This window comes from Odocoileus virginianus, chromosome 5 (assembly GCF_023699985.2).
Source record: "Odocoileus virginianus isolate 20LAN1187 ecotype Illinois chromosome 5, Ovbor_1.2, whole genome shotgun sequence".
NCBI lineage: Eukaryota > Metazoa > Chordata > Mammalia > Artiodactyla > Cervidae > Odocoileus > Odocoileus virginianus.
Genome location: NC_069678.1, coordinates 41,205,749 through 41,230,467, shown reverse-complemented (window position 1 = coordinate 41,230,467; position 24,719 = coordinate 41,205,749). Strand labels below are relative to the sequence as shown.

The 24,719-nt window shown below is 43.2% G+C and overlaps 1 long non-coding RNA gene across 1 annotated transcript; it reads left to right on the top strand.

The window, feature by feature from the left end:
* The first annotated feature begins 1,795 nt into the window (after positions 1 to 1,795).
* LOC110127151 (uncharacterized) lies at positions 1,796 to 24,202 on the top strand. Its single transcript, XR_002310683.2, has 8 exons — positions 1,796 to 2,524; positions 3,654 to 4,574; positions 12,839 to 12,980; positions 13,595 to 13,782; positions 14,190 to 14,326; positions 14,469 to 14,587; positions 22,776 to 22,925; positions 23,385 to 24,202. It is a non-coding gene; the product is annotated as an uncharacterized lncRNA (long non-coding RNA).
* Positions 24,203 to 24,719: the final 517 nt, after the last annotated feature.

Below are 24,719 nucleotides of genomic sequence, written 5' to 3'. Positions count from 1 at the left end.
ATCACCCCTGGCAGGATGAGGAACATTTGTCCAATGGTGGAGTTCCTGAATTGGGACTAGGAAGAAGGGCTTGCCTATGAAAGGCATGGGGAAGCCGGTATATTTTAGATGCTTATTTTGGGGGGCCCCTCAAGGGACTGAGTAATTAGAATGCCAAGTTGAGAGAGGATATAGAGTTTTTTCTCATTGTTTTCTAATGTAAGTTAGCTAAAACAGCTACAATACTGGGAGACCTCTTGTATTATATTCAAGGTAGAAGAATGACAGTCATAGTCATTTGTCTAGTAGGACCTCAGAAATCACCTAATCCAGAACCTTCATTTTCCAGATCAGAAAACAGAACCCCAGAGAGATCCAGTAACTTGATCAAGGTTAGCACAAGCTCTCTGAGTGTTTTGCCAACCTCTACTGTGTATACTGGGCAGTCGGGGGGAAGGCGTGAGGGTGGGAAGGCAGCATTCCAGCAAGTCTGTGAATCTTTCAAATTGCAAGCCATACAAAATGTGTATGCAGAGTACTCCCCTGGCAGATTTCAATCTACATGAGTTAACTTGAAGATTTAAATGAAGATTTAAAATATTTTCATTATAATCATTCCCCAGCCCTCCAAAGGGTTTAGGTGTGAACGCTTTGGAGACAGATTTTTCTGTTCTCTTAGAGGTGCTGAAGTCTGTGAAGCTCTAGACCACTGCTGATAAAACAGAATGGGTGGACTGATAGGAGTCAGATGCTGGGAGGCCACTCCTGGTAAGTGTCACCAACTTGCCTCAACTAGGCACCCTAGTTGTTTGTAGCAGGTCACCTTTGGCAGCTGAAGTCTATACTTTTCAGTGATGGTCCCATCCGATGACAACTGTCCGCAAAACCAAGGCTGGCCAGCACTGAACCTCCTTGGCGCTCCCTAAATGCTCCAAACCTCAAAACCCCAAAGACAGTCTGATGAATGAGCCCACACCCTTTGAGCTTAATGGGACTGCTCTCACCACTCCACAAGGATGGCTTTGAAAAGTAGCAGTAATGGTAGTCGCTCAGTTGTGTCTGACTCTTTGTACTGCATGGACAGTGGCCACAAGGCTTCTCTGCCCATGGGATTCTCCAGGCAAGAAAACTGGAGTGGGTTGCCATGCCCTCCCCCAGGGGATCTTCCTGACCCAGGGACTGAACCTGAGTCTCCTGCATTGCAGGCAGATTCTTTACTATTTGAGCCACCAAGGAGGACTACTATTTATTTATTGAACAGTTATTGTGTACATTGCTCAAGACCTGTTATGTTATTTCCTCTCAATATCAGCAATGCAAGGTAGGGGTAATGGCTCCCTGATAACAGAGATGAGGAAAGAAGAGGCCGGCCAAGGCTTAGTAACTCACCCACTTCACTCACACAGCTTGCAAGCGGCAGAGCTGGTCAAATCATTGACTCTTGGACTCTAAAACTTTTGCTTCCTGGGTCAGAGTCCCTGCTGGTAAAGCAGCACCCATACACTCCAGTTCCAGATTTCAAGTTATTGTCAGAAGCCTTCTTAATTCTAATGTGTTTGGAATCCTGTCTTCTGAAACTTCATGTTTGTCAAGCATACATATGACTTCCTTCGATTTCTCTGCAAATTTTTACCAAATAAAACCATATGCACTTCCATAGCAACATTACAACACAAACATGGTGTAATCTTTGTCCACTGCCGTACACAGCTTGAAAAGTGTTTTTTTTTAATAAAAAAAAAAAAACCCTACATCTGTATACAGTTGAACTGAACCCCATGGCAACAAATACAAACATAAACGAGAGCTCTTCTCTTTAAGTATTTTCCTCTTTTCTTTGCAGGCAAGAGTCTGAGAACATCAGAAACTGGGTTGTACCGCTTGTGACTAAGCAGAGCTCCACTTCGGTGACCGAGGAGCCGCCAGGGCGACGCGGGCCTCCAGGAGGACAATGGCCCCTGCCCGCTGCGCGCGGGCGCGCGCCACTCCCGGCTCGGGAGCCCTGGGCACCGGCGCTTGACGCACGCGGAGCGGCGGGGGCCGCGGCCCGGGCCTCTTGGAACCCGAGAGCGGCTCGCAAGACGAGCCGGGTCAGGTCCCCGGGGGAGGCCGGGTGCCACCCGACCCGCAGGAAAGCGGGTGGCCCTAGGGGAGGGACGGGGGATGCGGGCACATCCTTCCGTTGCCGCTCTGCCTCTGCACCCCCGGGCATGGCTCCGGCCGGTCCCATTTCATCCTCCCCACGAACCTCCCAAGCCTTGTTGCCATGAGCCACGTTCACAAACGAAATCCTCCAGCCTCACGGACCATATGAACTCGCCCAAGCTGCCTCGGCTGGGAAGGTGGAGCGAAGGGATTTGAATACAGGACCTTTTTTTTTTTTCTTCCTCTTTTACTCTATTTCGCTTGGCTCCCGACTCCTAGGGCGCCAAGGAAGGTAATTCGCGCCCCTTCGCGCCGGCTGTCGTGACGCTTCCCGGAGCAGTCCTGGGTGCGCCTCCTGGGGAGCGCTGGGGCGGAGGCATGGCTGCGCTGAGTGATGCAGGTAAAGGCGGGTTTGTCTGTCTGAGGTCCCTGCTTCTCTCCTCTGATTCTCCCTCCTCCCAGAGCCCCAGCTGTTTAAGACTTTCTATGTCTTGACAAATGGAGACACTACCAAAGTGAAGACAATCCCAAACAAACTAGGCAACTGGGGTTTATGCGGTGGTTTGTTCTCCTTTCCATGGGGAAAGGCCCAGGGCGCACCTGCTGATGGGGGATGGGGGTGGCTGTCACTGAGTATATGCTATTCTCTGTTTCATTCTCATGAACCTGAGAGACTTATTATCAGCAGGTGCTAAAACCTGAATGTCCTTGGCTGCTTCCTCACTGAGCTTGTGCTGAGGTATCCAGTTGACTGCTGAGGGGGTGGGAGGGGGTGGGGGTGGGTAGGTTGAAGAACATCCAAGTGATGATAACAAGAAAACCTCCCATTTCTGAAATACTTGCTAGGTGCCAGGCACTCTGAGAAGCCCTTTATAGCATTTCAGCCTGACAAAACAGGGGAGGCAGATAATACTGTTTATTCTCATTTAACTCATGAGAGATCCAGAGCTTTCAGAGGTAGTCTGTTCTGCCCCCAGGTCCTGCAGTGGCAGAGCGGGTTCTGTCCAGGGCTTCAGACTTCAGAGCCTGTCCAGCAGTGACTTCCCCATAGAGGAGGGTGTTGGTTGGTTGATTAGTGGTGCAGTGGTGTCTGACTCCTTTGCGAGTCAGGCATATATAGCCCACCAGGCTACTCTGTCCATGGGATTTCCCAGGCAAAAATACTGGAATGGGTTGCCATTTCCTTCTCCAGGGGATCTTCCCAGCGCAGTGATGGAACCAATGTTTCCTGCTTTGGCAGGCAGGAGAGAGTGACCTAGGGAAGCCACTAGGGAAGCCCCAGAAGGGGGTGAGTGTGTGCTCAGTCGTGTCTCCTATGCCACCTGAGAAGAGGGTAGGAGGCCACTCCAAAAAGACACCCATAAGACTGTGCCAGGAGAGACACAGACTCTCGGGTGGTCTTGAACCAGCTTTAGGATATGGTGGGGAAGGAGGAGGAGAAGAGTGGGAACACCCCCGCTTCTTGTCCAGATCCAAAGAGGGGATCCAAAGTTCAGTTCTTTACTTAATCAATTGTTTTTTGTTTTCAGAACTAAAGTGGAAATGACCCAGTGAGGAAGGAAAGTGAGCACCGCCTGCCCTGGCCACACAATTAAAACATATACGCTGGCCAAAGGTGCATCACTCCTCCACCCATCTCTTCAGACTGAGAAAGGCTCATTTTGACCTGGAAGCCTATTAAAGCATTCCACTGGGGGAATTCTCTGCCCCTGCTGGAGGGACACTGTGAGAAAATCTTGTTCTTTAGAATGCAGCCACACAAAAGGTTTTGTGCAAATACCGAGTCATGATTCTATAAATGCAAAGAAGAATTAGGGATGGTATGTGAACGAAAGCTGGACAGAGGATGCACGCCCAGATGCTGTCTTGGCCAGGTTGCAGTTTCAATGATCTAATGTTTTCTGGCTCCTTCTTGCTTTGCTTTTCCAATTTGGTTTGAATATTTGCATTGCTGTATTATTTTTCCTGTACAATTGCTGTTGTCTGTACACAATTAGGTCATTTTCACAGTTGGGTGAGGAGACACTTCAGACCTGAGATGAGTTGCAGCTGCTAGCTGACTCCCTCCTGGGTTGTGTAATTAGATTCCTGTCCTGTTGGCCCCAAAGACACTACCTGCACCCAACATCTGTTGGATTTTAACGTAAGCCATCTAACCAAGTGGAAAGAAACCATGACATCCCTTTGTAATGGTGGCTAAGCACATCTTGTCTTTGTAAGTTTGGGGTTAATTTGCTGATCTAGTCATCCTGTTCTTTGTGCCAAATCTAACCTTGTATTGCTATGCTCCAGATAAGAGAAAGGACTGTTTCCTGGCAGCCAGTGGCTTCTTGGTTTGTGGCAGGTCTGCTGAAGACCTGGGCAAGGGAGAAGAAAAGGAAATTAACAGGACGAGGAGGAAGGACCAGCTGTCTCCAGAAGTGCACACGGAAATTCATGTAGATGTTCAGGTCAGTACAGAGGCTGGACTTCGATCTCGGGCTTTGGAGAGTGAGAGAAAGATGATCTGAAAGGAAAGGACGCTTATTTGGCAGGTGAAATCTGATCAGGGCCATGTCCACAAAGTGCTCCACAATGCCTCACTGGTGTAAACTCTCATTGATACACACTTGACTGATAGAGCTTTCTCAACTAAGTGAAGTTTGTGGCCCTTTGGTCAAGGCCAGGGCTAAAGTTTACATCCATGCTACTTTGAACTAAGGTTGGGCTAAACAAATGGAAAGGACATCTATGGTTATAGACACTAGGGAAGCCCCCTGACTCTTAATGTGCTTCATAATCAGACATGACTGTGCCCAGCTTATTGAATGGGCAGGATGGTCTCTGTGGCTCAGCCTTCTCATTGTTTTCTGCTTGCTTCCTCTTTGGTACCTTAGGTCTGAATCTGACAGTGGCCTTGTTGCTCCTCTTTTTTTTTTCCTTTTTATCCAGATCACTTGTTCACCATTCATTTACTAGCTATTTGATCCCCTTCTGTGTGTCAGACATGTGTTAGATGCTGGAGTTACAAGTGAATCAGGAGTCTTTGCTCTCGTGGAGCCTGCAGTCTCATGAGGAACACCAACCATGAGTGTGATAGGGAAACCTGTATTCAGGTGCTGAGTGATGGCTGAAGGAGGAGGCAGCCAACCCTGAGAGATGGGACCCCTTATCTAAGTTCTCACAGATGGCTGATGACAGAGTTGAAACTAAAGAGATCATTTGGGAAAGAAACCTGGCCTCCTACCATCATTTCCTTCCAAGACACCACACTCACAATCTTCTCCTCTAATTCTTTCTCATCCAGTTGCACATACTTAGAACTTACCCTTTTCTCAAAACTGAGCTATTCCCATCTCAGTAGGATTCACGTTTGTCACTAAAGCTAGATGTCTGTCCTATCTCTAAGAATTGATGTGTTGATAAGTTGAGCTGACAGACATAAAAGTGCTTTGAGAACTAAACCCAATACAAACCTAAGTACCAAAGCTACTATCTAAAATATTGATTCAATACATGAATCCATCAAGGGATCAACCATTAATACTAGGTTCTCTGGGGGCAGGGCATGTCTTCATATACAGGATGGCCCCATCCCTATAGGAATTTGGGGACAAGTTGATGGTACAGGGTTAAAGAGGGAAGAAAGTAGGCATTTATTGAGTATTTATTGTGTGGTATGCAGAGTGCTACCTGCTTGTCCTTACAGTATCTCAGATAATTGTCACAACAATCTAGGAGGTTGGAGTGATTTTTCTTTATGTATGAATGGAATGCCCTCCCCCAATCCCTGTCTGTTCAGGCACAATGTAGCATAATAGCTAAAAGCCTTGTAACAGGACTCAAACTTCTTGAATTCATATCCAGGCAATGTTAACTACTTCTGGTATGACTGAGCAAATTACTCAGATTCTCTGTACTTTGGTTACAAAATTGGGATGACAAGAATGGTGCCAATTGTATGCTTTGTTGTAAGGATAAGATACATGGGAAGTACTTGCCACAGTGTCTAGTACAGAGTAAGCACTAGATAAAAATTAGGAGTTGTTGTTATTATCCAGCTCCAATCCCTTTTTATCTGCAAAGCCTTCCCAGATCCCCCATCAGAATTGATCTCTTTTGCTTCTGTATCCTCACATCACTGTGGGCATGCCTTAGCACATTCTTATGTGTACGTGGTTATTAGTGTCTGGCATAAAAAACACATTCAATAAATGTCAATGATTGGATGAATGGATGTTTCTGTCTCCTAGATCTCTCTCCTATGCTCATAGAAGGAAGGTAGTATTGTGTTTTTTGCTATAAGGCAGACAAAACACCCAGGTGTTCTAAATAAAATACAACAAATATACTTTGAATGCCTGGCCAAACTCTTGTGTAAATTAGGGAAATCCTTATGGACACACACACCCACACAAAGAGGGACTGGAATTTAGAGAGGTAAACTGCTACTGAAACTCTGCTGCTTTGGGAAATCTGACTATCTCATGACTTTGGGGTTTGGTTTCAGGGGCTTTATGGAGGACAGAAGACAAGGCATAGTGTCCTCAAAAGATGGTAAGCTGGAGTGAGATGTCTGCATAAAAGTGAGACTCACGAGCGTAGACTAAGGGGGGAAAAAAACCCCATCTGCATGAAGAAAAACAAAAGAAATGTCTGTCTTGGCCTGGGCTCATAAAATGTTAAAATCACAGACTTCCCCATCACAGATTTAGAGTTTAAATTTGTATTACCTACATGGTCTGGGAACTATAGCTGAAAATAAGTTTAAGTTGGTCCCAGATTGGTAACATCCCGAGCACCTGGCCTCTTCACTGGAGAGAGAGTCACCCAGGTCTCACTGGAGTCTAACAGATAAAGCCCCACTGAACATGAGATTACAATCTAAAATTACAAATCCCACTAGGAAACAAGCTACCATGAGTGAAAACTAGTGGAAACCATAGAACTAGACATTATAACAGTTATCATATATGAAATATAAATTTCTTAAAATGCTTAAATAAATAAAAGGGGGAAACAAAAACATGAAAAAGAATAAATAAAATCTAAAAGATCAGGAAGAATTGAGAAAGGACCAAATACTACTTCTGGAAATAAAAAATACATAATTATTAAAGTTAAAAATATGGTGAATACATAAAAGTAGAATAGATACAGATAAAAGGAGAGTTAGGGAACTGGAAGACAGATCTGAAAAAATTGCTCAGGATACAGGAAAAAAAGGGAGAGTTAGAGAGACAAAGAAATGTGAAACATAAGATGTTAAAGGAGTCAGGAAGAAAAAGAATATGAGAAAGGCAGCATTTAGATAAAATGGCTAAAGTTTCCAGGGTTCAGTTCAGTTCAGTTCAGTCACTCAGTCGTGTCCAACTCTTTGCGACCCCATGGACTGCAGCATGCCAGGCCTCCCTGTCCATCACCAACTCCTGGAGTTTATTCAAACTCATGTCCATTGAGTCAGTGATGCCATCCAACTCTCTCATCCTCTGTTGTCCCCTTCTCCTCCTGCCTTCAATCTTTCTCAGCATTAGGGTCTTTTCAAATGAGTCAGTTCTTCGCATCAGGTGGCCAAAGTATTGGAGTTTCAGCTTCAACATCAGTTCTTCCAATGAAAGACTTCCAGAGTTAAGGGCAGGAAATAGGACTTGTTTAATTTTTTAATCTAAAGCACTTTGGCAAGGGCCTGACACATAGTAGATGTCCAGTAGATGTTGAGTTGAATTGACACATGTGCTGTGCAATTTGCTTGTCCATTACTTCATACACCTATTTATTTTAAAAATATTCACTAAAGATACAGTTGTGAACAAAACAGACAAAATCCTTGTCTTCACTAAACTTATGTTCTGCTTGAAGAAAACAAATAATAAACAAGTTAACAAATTAATATTCAAGATACTTTAACACCGTAAGAAATGCTATGAAGACAGTGAGACGGTCATTTAAGAGAGAGACTGGGAATAACTTCATTTACAAAGTGAGAGTTCAATGATAAGAAGTCAAGTGAAGACATTACAAGTGAATGATACAGTGAGTGCAAAGGCCCTGAATGGGAAATAACTTGGCATTTTTTGAGGAAGAGAAAGAAGTCAATGTGTCCAGAGCTGACACAAAAAGTGGTATGAGATGTGATTGGAGAGATGGGCAGGAGCAACAGCATGTTTCCCCCCTGAGAGCACCACGAAGTCACTGCAGGGATTTAAGCATAGGAACAATGTATTCTGTCACCCTGCATACTGTGTGGTAATAGATTGTAGTGGTAGCAAGAATAGATCAGGGATCCTAGTTAGTGATTTCAGTCATTCAGGCAAGAGATGACAGCAACTTGGACTAGGATCATGGCCATGAGTATGGAGAAAAGTGGAGGGACTCAGATATATTTTGGAAGTAGAAACAGGGTATTTGGAGTAGATATAAAAGGTGAAGGAAAGGGGAGGTGGGATTAAGCATGATTCTTAAGTTTTTGGATTGAGTGGCTGGGTGAACAACTGTGCCCTTTTCCAGATGAGAAGAGCAGAAGAGCAGTATGTGAGTGGGAGTGGGGTGGGGACATGAAACAGGAGTTCTTTTTTGTGCATGTTAAGCTTGAGATTCCTGTCAGACGTCTGAGCAGATAGCTGTATGTGAAAATATGGAGGAGCTCAGGAAAATGAGCCCCAAGCCAAGGAGTGTTCCTATTTTGCAGCTTATGTTTCCTTCAAGACCCTCCTATAGTGTAGGTATGGATGGGGGTATGCGTGGGGCACTGACCACTTCAAGCTACAGACTCCGTGGAAGCAGGGTCAATGGAGCTCTGGAATTTAGGAGACTCTTTTGGGCCCATTGCTTAACTCAGCATGGGAGCTTACAGTCTTCCAGGCCCATGTAACCCTGATGATTTTGGTAGCTGCTGTAGTTTTAAGGCAATGTGCTTTTTGAGGGATGTCAAAAGTCTGAGTTCAGAAACGACTCAGTGACAAACTCAGGCGGTTCTTGTGTGGGGAAGGGTGGAGAAGTCATCATGTCATCTGGCGCCCACCCCCTCCCTCCCACTAACTCAGAGCATTGTCTCTCAGAGATCCAAGGGAGTCAAGTGTCAGGAATATGACGCATCAGAGATACAAAGGCAAAGGAGATCCCAGCATGAGTTAATGACTGAAGAATGCCTTAGCCCATTACATACGCGAAAGTGAAACCTCTGAGGAACAAATAAACAAAGGGTATCATATTGATATAAAAATACAAGAAGCTCACTCTGTGGTTGCTGACATACATCACTGTGGAAACAAACTCATGTCTGAAGTGACTATGGTTAAACTTGGAACCACATGACAAGAGCTTTAGGAAGTTCCGAAGTAATCAAGAATAACTTGAACAAAATAGCTTTCTTCCCCAAGCCTATGGCTTTGAGAGAAAGGACAAGGACTCCTGTCTGGAGAGGAGGGACCACAATGCAAGGGGACCAAGTGACTCAAGGTAAGTTATTTCATATAAAAGAAGGAAACTACTGTCGCCTTGGAAAACAACTGTAAGTTGACTGCCATCAGTCAGGATTCAGCTCTAAAATCCATGAGACTGTAGCAGGATTCTTTTCTTCTCAGCTATGCATACATTCAAGCTTGCTGAGACATCTTTTTCCTTTCATTTCTTAGGAAAACCAAACTGTTACTTTGATCCTATACCTTACCATGTCGCTCTGCCAACTAGGAAACTCAGAGTCAAACCAAGGCCCACCCTTAATTTATAAGTACAGAAAAGTTTAGGTAAATGTAGCTTTAAGTCCACCTTATTATTGGGTTAACTTTGTTTTTAATCCTTATTTTTCTTTCATTCCCCATTTTATGTTTTTTTTTTTTTTAAACAGTGTGGTTCACATACCACGTGTTTTGGAATGTAGTAGAATACAACAAAAAAATAAATAACCTTTCTGCCCAAACAAGGCAGCATGAAAAACAGGTACCTGGTGGTGTTAGGATATCTCAATGAACAGAACAGGTTCTAATTGCTGTCTGTTAGACACCTACGTCAGTATCATTAAGTTCATTAGATAGACAGGAATCTTGTTGCAGCTATAACATGATGGCATATTAAATGTTCATGAACAAAAGAGGAGGTATTCAAGGTAAGATGGGCAGAGCCAATGAAAACAACCAGCTGTGCAATTCCAGCTCCTTTAGGGGTTGATTTCCACCCAGCCTGGGAAAGGCTCCCAGGAGGAGCTCCTTTGGCCTGCCTAGGTGGTTTTCTTACAGAAACTTGGTTGTGTCCTGGGCACGCTTAGTCCCTCAGCTTCCACCTACTGGGACAGACCAGACTGTTGTCCAGACCAATGGGTCAGAACCCACCCTTGACCCCTGGAAAGGTTACTTTGCCTGCTGTCTGATTATTTTATTTACATGTTAGCAGTTTTACTCCTTTTTTTTTGTTTTTAGAAAATTAAAAAGTAATTTTTTAAATCCCAAGAGTAAGAGAAGGGCAACAAAAATTCAGATATACCAAACTATATAAAATATAAAATCAAACTTCCTTTCTTTTCCTCTGTTCTCCCATTCCAGTGCTCCTACCCATTTGTCAGATGTAGCCACCGCTAACTGTAGTGCGAACACATCTGGATCTTTTCTGTACACATTCAGATATCTTTACATACACATACATGTGCTCATAAAGTCTGTGTATAGCTTTTTTTTTCTTTAAAGAATTTTTCTCTTCACATTATTCTGTAACTTGCTTTTTGCAGTCAGTAAAATATTGTGAACTACTGTTACATACATAGCAACCACATTCTTAATGGCTAGTGAATGAATCATGAAACTATACCAAAATGTATTCAACCTATTAAGGAACATTTAGGTTGTTTCTAATATTTTGATAGGACAGATTAATGCTGCATTGAGCATTCTTATACCTGTATTGCTCTTTTTATTTCTAAGAGTAGAACTGCAGGGTCAAAGGGTATGCCTGTATTGGATTTTGATAGGCACTGCCTAACTGCCTTGCAGAAAGACTGACCACTTTGTACTTCTACTAACTATGAAAGAAAGCCCTTTGTTCACATTCTCATCAGCAATGGATATTGCCTGCTTTTTTTCCTTTTTCATTTTTAAAAATTTTGGCAGAACTGATTGGCAAGAGCATGGTACTTATTTTAATTTGTATTTACCAGACCAGTAGTAAACTTGATCACTTTTAGTCTTTTACTATGGGTACAATGAAAGACAAAGTTGAAGGAGTAGTTTTAATGTATTTCTTTTAGAGACAGATGACAAACCCGAAGTGTGATATTTTAAGCTACTGATCTCTAAGAGGGCTTCCCTGGTGGCTCAGATGGTAAAGAATCAACCTGCAATGCAGGAGACCTGAGTTCAATCCCTGGGTTGGAAGATCCCCTGGAGAAGGGAATGGCAACCCACTCCAGTATTCTTGCCTGGAGAATCTCCATGGACAGAGGAGCCTGGCAGGCTACAGTCCATAGGGTCACAAAGAGTCAGACATGACTGAGCTACTAAGCACAGCTTAAGAAGATTCACATTTGAATGTTACACATTTCCGTGTTAGGAAAGTCAGTCATAATTTCACTCCCAAGGTCAAATTGCATATGATGTTTATTCTTGGCTTTACATAATGGCTTTGGCCCAGAACATTAGAAGATGTCAGAACTATATTTTGATAATTTTCCCTTGTGCCAACATTATCATGCTAGCAGTTACAAACAACAGAAACTACTCTGACCAAATTATGGATAATAAGTTTATTATATAATGGTTGAGAGCCCACAATTGGGCTAATTAACGGGATGACTGGCCCCCAGGAACCACCTTGGTGGTCTCATAGCAGGCATGGTATGGCTGGAAGGTCTCCTCTACACAGCAAATGTTTTAAATTTCTTGATCTCTGTGCTCAAGAGTCTACTTCTAGGGAGAAAGCATCTATTGGCTTAACTTGGGCCTCAAGGGAAGGCAGGCTCTTAACTACAATCCCAGTAGAATGAATCCAACAGGAAGAGATCCTTCTTCAAAAGAAAACTGGGGTATTGTTAGGGAGTGAAGTGGATGCTAGTCAGCCAAAACCAAAACAGAACAAACAAAACCATCCCCTACACTAATGTTTCCAACTGCCATTTCTTCTCTTCCCCTTGTAAACTTTTCAGTTCCCACAGTCTTCATAGATAACCTTTCAGATAGCATAGCAAGGGGCTTATATCCAGAATGGGGACCCCATGGGGCAGAATAACAGAGACCATCTTATTCAACTTGCATTTTGTGCTATGCTTTCTCAAGTACTTTCTACTATTCCAGCCCTGGGATCAAAACACTGAAGTCAAGACTTCCCTTGTGGTCCAGTGGTTAAGAATCTGCCTTCCAATGCAGGGAATGAGGGTTCGATCCCTGGATGGGGAACCAAGATCCCACATGCCGTGGAGCTACTAAGCCTGCTCAATACAACTAGAGAGCCCAGGTGCAGTAACCACTGAAGTGTTCTAGAGCCTGTGCTCCACAACAGAGAAGCCCAAGCATCGCAACTAGAGAAAACCTGTGTACCAAATGATGACCTAGAGCAGCCAAAAGCAAAAAATACACTGAAGTCTTAGAACAAGAAAATTTTTCCTGAGAATTTATAATATTGGCTTTCTCTCACTCTGCATGTTACTTTGGTTATCCTTGAATACATAGAAATTCTGTGTATTCATTTCTTTATTCATTCATTCATCCAACTATACTTATAGAAAGCAATGTTGTGCTATACATTGTTCTAGGTGCTGAAGGAACAGCAATGAAATGGAAAAACAAGGTCTCTGTCCTAGTAACAGATGATGCTGGAAGGAGGAAGCAAGGCTGGTATTTGGACTTTGGATTTTATCTGAAAAGCAATATAAAATACTTAAAGGTTTTGGACAGGTAAGAAATACAATCAGATTGTATTTTAGATACATTATTTTAATTTGTACTTTTAAGTCCATAGAGAATGGACTGTGAGGCGATAAGAACAGAAGCCAAGCGACCAGTCCGAGGACCAATGTAATAGCTGGATGAGAAAAGATGTTAACTTGGACTAGTTTGGTGGCCAAAGAGAGAATGAGATGTGGACAGAATAAGGAGATATCTAGAAAGCTGAATGAATAGGATCATGTAGCTGGTTGGAGTATTAGAGAAAAGGAAAGAGAAAAAGATAATTCTGATATTTCTGGTGTGTGCAACTGAATGAATGTGATGACCCAGGGAAGCTGGTTAGGGGGGAGTGGAGAAAAGAATGAACTAGCCATGTGTTACACTGAGTGCATGTGTGATTGTCATGTCAAGTAAGCAGTTAGGTCAGGTCTGAAGGTCAGAAGAGAGATTCAGTGGTCACTAAACCAAGGAGTTAGAAGATGATGTCCAAGGAGAGGGTGTAGATTGAATAGATGGGTCCCCCAACATTGAACTCATATCTTAAATAAAGGAACCCTGGAATAGTTTGCCTCAAGAATTGTCTATTTCCTGTGGAGCCCCACATCAGTTCTTTTCTGCTGCAGTTTTTTTCAGTCTCCAGCACCAGCTGGCCCCTGCATGTAAGGAGGTTACTAACTCAAGCAACACTGCTGGTGGACCCATCATTTAGCCCAGATCTTAGAAGGATTCTCAACTAAATCTGTTCAGTTCCATCTTGTTTGGAGGGAGACATGCTCCTCATCATGCCCACATCCTCACACAGACTGTCCAGGTAAGTCTCCCACCTTTGGTTCAAGGGCTTACAGATTTCTGGGGCCACTGGACACAGGGATGCACAGGCTATGGGTTGTTGTTGGTGGGATGGTGGGTCTACCCCTTGGTGATATCCCAGCCCTGAGCCCTTTCTACTCTATTCCTCGGTTTTCATGGCAAATCTGAGGACCCTCCTCCCCCCACACTATCCTCTCTGGTGCCACTTGCCCCTCTCCTGCCTCCTTTCCTCACACCAGCACTAGGGTGTCCAATCATTAAATATGGAAATATCGTATATTCAGTGGATCCTTTGGGTCTTTGTTTCTGTTTCCATCTGCAGTGCCCTTAGGTATCAGGGAGAGAGAAGAAGGGAAGGGAAACACACAGGAAGCATGTCAGTAGGCTGAAACTCTGCTACACTTTCAGATGACAGCTCACCTACAGACAGATGGTTTAGGAATCAGCTAAGCGCTGGATTTCTTAATATTGCCAGGAGTAACTCAGAAGGCTGGGGATATGGCTGGAAAGATGAGACACCCAAGCTTTTGAAAACCACAGTTTTGGTAAATATATGCATAATTTAAAAAATGTATTTGCAAAAATCTAGTTGCCTCCAGTCCAGTCTTCCCTATTAATCAAAGGATTTTTTCTTGAGCTCTGTGGCCCAGTCTAGGATCCCAGCTCTGACTGCTGCTCTCCATGCAGGTCTCAATGAATTTCTCTCAGAGTCTCCAGACTGCCTTGGCTGACGACTTGTTCCTCTTGGGACAGTTTTCGCCCGAGCTGAGCAGCCTGGCCCCCAGCTGTGCGGGGCCCTCTCTCCGGTAAGAGGAAACGCTTTCAGCTTAGTCCATTAACACAAACATTCAAAAGCAAACATTCAAAAGCCACAGATCGTGTTCACATAAATAAAACAGGATTGAGAAAAGCTTCACCCCAAGAAACCAAAGGGGTGTTTTAAACAACTGCCCCTGCCTTCCAAGTAGGCAGGCAGCAAAAGCCACAGCGATTCCAAAGCCTCGTGTGCTCCTTAGAGCTGGGTGGCTGCGGCCACAGGCCTTTGAAGAGGAAATGCCATCCCCAGGACAGGCAGAGAGCCAGCCCCAAGTCCTGAAAGTACCAGAGAGAAGCTGAAAGCAGTGAAGGGGAAGGGGGAGCACAGCAGGGAAGTGAAAAACGGGAGGAAGGTGCAGGGAAAATAAAGGGGGAGGCTCTTCCCAACTGGGCTCCCCACACCCAGGCCAAAGAGTCAGTAGACAGAGCGGTTCACTGTGCCCCTGAGACGGAGCTGGCCATGGAGGGGCCTGGGCGGCGGGCACAGCCCAGGGTGACTAAGGCCCCGCAGAAGGGTGTGTGTTCTTGCTGAGGGGTGGAGAGCGGTGGTGGTGTCTGGGCTGAGAGATGCCTTTACTTTGAAAGCTTCTGAGGAAATTAACTTTACAAGGTACCTCCCTGTCTCCCAGAGTTATTAAAAGAAAGGAGGGAGCAAAGAAGAAATGGAAAAATGGTAACACCTCAGGAAGGGCTGAATGATCCCAACTGAAGGAAATGGGAGGCGGATTAAGTGATGAATGTGCAACCTCCTCTCAGGGAGGAAGAACTCTGAGTGTGACCTTGTGTAAATGGGAAAAAACAAAACAGAAAACCCCCACGCAAAGCACAACACTCAGTGTGGCCAAGGGCAAAACGCAGACACACATACACATGCCCTTTGAATATGTAGGATGAACGACTAATTAAATAGCCTAGGAACTTCCAAGTAAAAGGTCTGTTGGTACTTCTGTCTCAGTGGGGCAGCACCGAATGCTAAAGGGATGGAGTGAGGAAGAGAGGTGCTATAAGTCATGGGGTCCCGAGAAGGTGGCAAGTCTGGGAGCCTTTGGAGTCCTAAGAGTGGGGCCCATAGATGGATATCTATCCGGACATCCATTGCTCATTTGTTGATGAAGAGAAAAAAGGCACTAAATCTAATCACTCTTTTAAAAAAAAAGGGAAGCCAACTGAAGCCATTCATTTCACAGGGTAGGAAGCCAGGTGTTTTCCTATGTGTTAAAAATCTGGGGTTTAAAAATGTAAACCCCTCCTGCCTGACAATAATCCTCACAGCAGATGAGGCCATGCTCGCCCAACTCTGGCAAGCCCAGTCAGTGTTTGAAAGCATGATCCTTAGAAGCTTGTGCCTGCCCAGACATGTGTACCCACAACTGCCTTACATTCAGAATTGCCTTCAGGTGGACTAGCAAATCCAAGGTTGGAAAAAATATACTGGGAGAGAAACAGCCTGCCTTCTGCTCCTCTTCTTGCTCTTCACTCCTAAGCCCTCCGTCCCCTAAGACTCTGCAGGTGACACTTGGAGTGAGTGGCCTTCTAGTGGCTGGGTATCTCTGTGTCCTTCCAGACAGTGCTTCATTTGCCCGGTGGTGGAGGAAACATTTCCAGCTGCTTTCTGCTGGCTCCTTTATCAAAGCTGCTTCTGAACCTCTCATACGGCTCCTCCCAACATGCAAAGCCTCTGTGTGGTTAGGAGTTTTCTTCACCAAATTGTCAGAGTCCTGATGACAGTATTTTAAAACAGAAGTTGATTCACCCAGGTACACAAGGTCATGATGGACAGCTCCAGTCTCCATGGGCCAACTTTTATTTTTCAACTCCTCTAATTATTTTGTGTGTGTATTAAGAGAATTAGAAACAATCATTGCCACTTATAGTAAGTGTTTACCATGTGCCAGATGCTTTATATATATTACGCTATGTAATTCTTGGCCTGAGAAGGCACCATGTTGTTTCCTGGGTTAACTGAGGCTCAGAGAAGCTGAGCAGTTTGTGAGAAGATATAGGACTAGAAAATCAGAGTTAGTATTTGAACTCAGTTCTATTTAATTCACTAGTGGGTTCCTTCAATCAGTATCCTGGACTGGCTCCAGGGGCCAAAGATAGATTTATTTCTACAACAGGGAAAAACTGGTAAGAAATCCCATGCTGAGCTAAACCTTTAACTAATATAACTCAATGGTCTGCCTCTGGTGTTGACCAGCAGAAACATTAGATAGGCAAGGTTAGGACATCATGTTAAAAAAGTTGAGTAACTCCCTAAGTATCTCCTAATCTCTCACTGATATATGCTAAATCCATTAATATTTTCAGTCTACGTCAATCTCTTGGATACTAGTTTCTGTATGTTTATTATTTTCTATATTTACTATATTTTGGGGTACTCTGAATTACTTTTAAGTTTCAAGGGACACCCTTATACTCTGTTATTCCTAGATTTATTGGCTGATAGAAATCAAGACCAAAAGGAAAAAAATCTCAACAGGCTGAAATGATAGAATAAAAATGAGTGACAATAAATGACAAATCATGAACTGAGGTTCAGTTAGTCAGCTAACTGACTGCAGAATGATGGCGAACAAAGATGGACATTGTTACTTCATGGTCAGCCGTGGATAAGGTGACCTTAGGCTGCCTGAATAGAAACATAGAATCTGGGACAAAGCAGGGGACAGCTCTAGTTTAGTCTACACTGTATATATATTAAGTCATGTTCTAGCCACCCAGCTTTAATAGTAACAAAGACATTTGGGTGTTAAATTTAAAAAAAATGTGAGAAAACCACATTTCATGAAGAGATCTGATGTGTGTATTGAGGGAAAAGTGGAAGAGGGCAGGATTAAGTGTCTTGAAACATTTGAAGCCAGGGAGCAACTTCAGAGGGAAAAACTGGAACCAAATGGAAAGAAATTTCAAGGGGCCGAATTTGGTTCAGTACATGGGAGAATTTTTCTATCAAAACTTCCAAAACAGAATGTGTTGCCTCAAATGGTGATAAGCTTTCCATCCTCGGGATATGCAAAAATAGGCTAGATGACCACTTGTGAGAGATGCTTTGGAGGAAATTCTGAAATTGGAAGTGGGCAAGGGTAATTTCATAACCTTTAGGCACCCTTCCAGTTATAAGATTCCCCATTTAATATATCTCACCCTTCATTCACCATCTGGGCAATCCCTAAAACATCCAGTAATCTCTCAAAGCTTCAATTTTCCCTTCAGTAAAAGGATTATATGAAACCTGTTAAATCACAAGTTTAATGTGAAAATGCTAGTTATATTTTACTAAGATTCATAATTATATTTTTTAAAATAAAAAAAATTTTTCATGAGTCACATAAAAATCACCGTGCTTATTTTTTTAAACCCCTGAAGCATCTTTGGAGGTCCTGGACTAGTTGATTTCTATGGTCCTTTTGGTTCTAAGATCCTACAGTTCTGTGGTTTTGCAGAGACCTTAAAGGTCATGACACAAAGGGGAAAGGAAGCTCCTTGGAAAAGACAAGACCACTAAAAGGAGGTGCTTGTTTGAGTTTCCTCACATTCTCTATGTCACTTATGAAATTTTGTTGTTGCAAATGAGGGGGAAGCACTCCAGAATGACTACAAAATGAAAGCAAAATGTTATAACCAGGATCCATCTCTTAGCTCTGCTTCTAGCTTCTCACGCTGGGTCCCCTTGTGGCAGCAAAAATAGTGACATCCCCATGAGTTAGGCTAGTGAGGAAGAGAGATGGAGTTCTAGCAGTCCTAGCAAAAATTGGAGGCTCATTCTGGTATGGATTTCCATGCCCATTCCTGAACCAATGACTGTGGCTGAGATGGAATGGGAAGGCGGGCATCAATCCCAACCCAGCTCTACAGCTGAGGATATGGGGAAGTGGCCCTCAGAGGAAATGTGGAGAACCAGACAGAAGGACTCAGCAACGTTGCCTGGTCCAGCCTTCGGCTGCCTGACAGCAACCCACGGCTTCCACACACACAGGTCACATTACTTCTCTAAAGGGACATCATGTGAAATTTCATTACTAAAGCTAGATCCAAGTTCAATATTTCATGTCAGTGTGCAAATCTTGTCAAGTGATTCTTTGTTCAGTGATCTGTGGGTAAATAAGAAGTTAAGCCACACCCTATGTATATTAGGACAGAGAAAACAGAAAAATTCCAAATTGCAAAGGACATCCAGTGGCTACCAGGCCTCACACATATTACATGGACAAAAGTGGCAAAGACTCCCTATCTTGCAGTGAAGTGGTGGTCTGGGGCTGCCTCAGTTTCACTTTCTAAGAGGATCCCCTTGTCCCCTGTTTCTGTGAGAGAGCCTTTTCATAGGACAGCACAGCTTTAAATACCATTGCTCTCTGGTATAAATGGGAGTGCATCTGTGGTGGGGGAAGGGGTTCCAAGGACAGTTTTCAGACTGGTTCCCATCTATGTGTTTCTGGTTTTGATGGTTAACTTTATGTATCAACTTGATTGGGTCATGGGGTACCCAGATACTTGGTAAAACATTATTCTGGATGTTTCTGTAAGTATATTTTGAAATGAGATTAACATTTAAATCAGAAGAGGCAGTAAAGCAGACTACTTTCCCTAATATGGGTGGGCCTCAGCCAATCAGTTGAAGGCCTGATTAGAGCCAAGTGGCTGACCACCCCCTGGGTAAGACAGAATTCCTCTGGCCTGACCACCCTTGAGCAGGGACATTCCTTCAGACTCAAACTGAAACATCTGCTCTCCTGGGTCTTAGCTTGAGCACTTACCTTGTAGATCTTGGGACTTGCCAGACTCCATAATCACATGTGCCAGTTCCTGATAAATCTGTTTCTCTCTCTACATATATACCTATTGGTTCTGCTTCTCTGGATAACCCTGATAATACACTGGTCAATTCCATGAGTTAGTAATAAAAGTAGAGATCCAGCTGATTTATAGCTTCATTTAGAACACAGATTTGGGGTAGCTGTAAATTAATGGCTTCTACCTCTATATTGGCCTCCATTGGGGAGATACAATGGAATGACCTGGAACTACGCTCCCTTTGCTGGAGGGCTGCACACCAGCTGCATCTGTTCAAGAGGCATGGCTGTGCCTTTTGACAGGTCAGGAGGGTGCAACAAGAGCATTCTAGAAGAGGTATGGGAGATCACACTTATTCTAGGTCCTAATCTTTCTTTGGGCTTCCCAGATGGCTAGAGAATCCTCCTGCCAATGCAGACCAGGGTTCGATCCCTGGACTGGGACGATCCCCTGGAGAAGGAAATGGCAACCCACTCCAGTATTCTTCCCTGGGAAATCCTATGGACAGAGGAGCCTGGCAGGCTCCAGTCCATGGGGTTGCAAAAGAGTCAGACATGGCTGAGCGAATAAACAACAGTAATAATCTTTCTTTATTGTACTTTGCCCTTCTTTTTTCTTTTCCTCAAACTAATTTAATTTTATAAGGAATCTGGCTTTTCCATTCAGCAAAGGATCCAGATGAATACACTCAGTTGACTTGGGTCACAGGCAGAAACTATTTTTTGTAGCAAAGCCCTATTTCATTCCTTCTTGGTTTTAGAGGCAGTAGCTCTTGTAAAATTTACAAAGGCTTCAACCTGCAACCACTACATTCCTACAACCTGAACTTTCCATCCAAGGCCCTGAATGCTGCCACCCAGAGAGTCACATGGGCTGAAAATCCCAGTATACATTAGACAATTTACCACAAAACAAGAACTGCCAATAACTGACTGTGTTAAAGACTGTTATTGTCCCAATACCCATCTAATTATCCTCCTTAGTAAGAAGAATCCACAATTTTCAGTTAGGCACATTACCAATCCGAAGGACTTCTTCCCATTCCCTTGAAAGCAGGTATGGCTATACAGCCAAGTTCTGGATATGGGGTATCAACAGAAGTGCTGTGTGCAACTGCCACAAACTGTCCATAAAGGGCCCGTTAAGATTAGTTTTCCTTTTACAGACCAACCTAATCCTCACTAACACCCAGAAGTTCTTCTATCTTCATTCATCCAATTCTATAATCCAGGGGCTGCAACTTGCCATGCTCATTTCCTGGTATTAAATTCTGACAGTTGACAGAAAATCTAACTTACACAAACTTGATTAAGGGAGGAAAAAAGAGGAATGTAGTAGGTAATGTGACTGAGCACTCCACAGGGATGAATGGGCTTGGCTTAATCTAGATTCAATCAGCTTCCTCTGAGTTGTCACCAGTCTCAGGCAGGCTCCCCTTACAGTGGCAAAACAAGCTAACCTGCTTTTAACCTGCATCTTTATAGTAGGGGAGATTCTATCTGCCTGTTCTGTAGGTCTCTTGGATTGCACCAGCTTAGGTCACCTGCACAGCTCTAAACCAAACACAGGATCACAGGAGTGGGATCTGTTGAGGCTGCTAAAAACCCACCCTAGAGCTAGGGTTGGTCTTAATTCCATCTGAACCAGATCACTGTGAACAGGAGCTGCTAGCTTCCCAAAGAAACTCAAGCTAATGAGTTTCTTCCGAGAAGGGGGATGCATGTTGAGTAGCAAACAACACATTTTACCATACTCTTTAACTTATATTTGGACCATCACCTGGCCTAAGCTTTACAGATTCATTACCACCCTTTGGAGAAATCTTAAACAAGACTAAAGGAGATTACAAAATATTTTAAAGTCCTTTTGAATAGACTAAGTTATAGGATTTCAAATTAAGTACTGTTTGACAGGTTAAGAAAGAACTTACTGTCCTTCATACTCCTAAGGGACATGGAAGTTTGGTAGGGGAAAGGAAGATTTGATTGCTTAGGAAAAAAAAAATCAAACCAAACCTCCCAACAGGTCTTGGCACTTAAGAAAGTGAGGAAAGAACACCTGGATCATGCTTTCCCTTTGACTGTCCACACACAGGTCAGCCACAAACAGTAGCTTCCTTCTTGCAGAGTCGCGTTAATTCATTACCTGGAAGACTGGATGCCTGCTCTCATTTGGCTTTCCTGGCCACCTCAAGTTTTCCATTTCCAATGCTTAGAAGTTTTGTTTGTGAGGGTCCAAATGTGGCAGGAACTATTTACAGGCTTCTAAGCTGCACTCGGTGTGCAGGCCAAGGGTGTTGGCTGAACAACCAACCAACCTTTCCAGGGAGAGATCTGAAGCAGGGGATTTGAAAAAACACCTTCCAATCTGTCAGGAACATGGAAAAAGTTGCTGTCTCTTCTACATTGGCGGGGGCGCCAAAGCACATCACAGCATCTGGTTAACCAACTGCTAAAACTTCAAAACACAGAGATCAGACTCTACTGTTTTTCTTTAGGAACACAGAGCAGCAGTCAAGCATAGGACCACAGGGTTCTAGGAAAAATAAGAAGTTACTGGGCTTCAAGGACTGTCTTTGCACCACAGCTTCATAGTGTACAGACTTAAACTAGAATCAACTGTTCAAAGAGCCAAAAGAAATCATACCGAGAGGTGATATGTGACAATCTCTTCTCATGGTAAAAATGACTGAGAACACTTAGCAGAAAACTGGGAGAAGGAAATCTTTTCTGAGATATTAAGTGAAACTGTTATTTGATGAACACTGCATTACCTACCCAAGGGGGATGGAAATTTCCCTTTTAAAAATCAAGAGGCTTCATTTACTCTCCTTGGTTATATAGTTGAGAGCATGAACACTTGCTTTCATGAAATTAAGAATTAAGACTCACATTTCACTATTTACAAGGCCTTTGTCTTTTCATGGAGTTTCTCCAACTATCCCATTTTCACTTTTGATGTCATTCCAAGATTTCCAACAGGTCCTGAGATTACACTTCCTCCCCTATGGTTGTCCTAGCTCCCCAAGCCTGTCCTGTCCAGAGGCAATGCCCAGCAGCTCTCAGTTGGATTCACCAGTGTGCCAAGCACACATTCCTGCCGCAGCTCAACATAAGGTCAACTCGACAACCATTACCAGCTGTCTTTGTGTCCTTCTGTCCTTTCCATGTGGGCTCCCTTTACCATATAGTCCTGGGCAGCCAGGTTCCCTGATCCGGTTCTAACAGCTCTGAGCAGTGCTCAGTTCAATGGTGCACAATCCATCATGGGCAAAGAAACAGACTTGATACTAACTTCTTGGACTCCACTGAAAGAAACTGGCACTAGCATCAACAGCTGGTTTCAAACTAACTGAAGTGATTGAAATTTTTATGCCCAAACCAGCAAAATATGAGTAACATGGATGAAAGACTCAAGGCAGGAACTGAAAACATTAGGAGAAACAGCACACTGTCCATCAACGGCAAGAAAAACCTCCAAGAAAAGCGGTTTCACAAACTCTGAAGAAACTGTCCTACTTTTCCAAAAAATTCGGTAGGTAAAGAAGCCTATTAAAATAATTATCCATTTTTAAGTAGCCGTAAACTGTAATATCATCTCAAAATCATTAAGAAACATAGTATGACTTCAGGATGACTTGATGACCTGGGCAGAGCCCATCCAGGAATCCAATTAACCTAATGGTTAAGGACATGACCTCTGAAGCCTAACTTGCCTTGGTTTAGATCGTGGCCCACCTAGTTAATTTCCATGTAACCCATCCGGTTTGGACATTTATTTCCTTCCCTATATAAAATGGGGATGATGGTACTGTATTTTATTGACTCTAGTATCCACATTTTAACATTCTTGAAATCTCTAGGGCCTTAAAAAAGGCTGGTGGCCAGGCCATAGTCATGATGTACCTGTCATTGCTTGTGCATATGTGGACTTGGTGGTTGTTTCTGGTGGCACAAATGGACATTAGCAATCTTTCAATATTTCATTCCACAGGCCATCATCTTAATAACAGTTGACCAAAATCCTTCTGTTAAATATCTTTGGATCAAGGAAACATCAGCATCAGAATGTGCAGAATGGGTGTCAGTGTCTGACTTTTTGTGACCCGATGGACTGAAGCCCGCCAGGCCCCTCTGTCAGAATTTTCCAGGCAAGAATACTGAAGTGGGTTGCCATTTCCTCCTCCAGAGGATCTTCCCAAGCCAGGGATCAAACTCATGTCTTTTGTGTCTTCTGCATTGCAGGCAGATTCTTTACCACTATGCCACCTGGGAAGCCCTCATTCCACAGACCATTGTCTTAATAACAGCTGACCAAAACCTTTCTGTTAAATACCTTCTGATTAAGAAAACCAGCATCAGAACTTGCAGAATGGGTGTCAGTGACTTTGAAGGAAATTGCACAGACAGTGGTGGAGCAGTTCATTAAGAATTGCTGCATCATGTGGTCTGAGTCATAAAGGTCAGACTGTGAAGTTTTAGGAATGCTTTACCCAGTTAATTTCACTTGTTTAAAATATAAGCACAGAATGATATGTTTGTCTCAATATCACATTACATCAATTCTAGCTATTTTTTCCATATTTTAACATCTCAAGTCAGGATGTGTCATACAATTTGTTGAGCCTTGTATTTTTATTCTTAGTGCTATACAAAATGGTATGTCTTACAATTGACGAAGTCTGAGGTTTATTGAAATAAAACGCCTAACAGAGATTTTTGCATAAGCATTCTACATTTTCTAAAAAGCATTGTCACAGTTTAATTGGCAGCATTGTTTTCTGTTAATAAAACGGCACATCTTCTCACTAATGACATTGTGGAGTCAATGAAACACAGCAGTACTTACCTCACCGGATTGTGAGCAATCAGTGATTAACAGTTTTAACGTGCTTAGAATGGTGCCTATGTTCTATGCTTTTAGACATTAATATTAGCTTATCAGTCAGGGGCTTTGCTATAGATTGAGAGATATCAATCTATAACAAAACCTTAAAAATTTGTTTTCAACCTAGAGAGCTTCCCTACTTCTCCCAACTTATCTCAATATCCAGTCTTTATTGAGGTCTTACTTTATGCCAGAAGCTGCTTGATATTGTGCCATAATTATCAACCAGAGATTTGGTCTTGAAGACCACTTAAACAACAGTTTTAGCAATAATTATATAGACAGGAAGAAAGATAACACCAGGTTCTGAGAGGAATTAAGAGAAGGCAAATATTGAACACCCATCATTCATCATTTAACAGTGTGACCTAATGATAAGCTTGAACCTCTATTGCCTTAGTTTTCTCATCTGTAAAATGGATTTATTGTAAACCCTGTAGA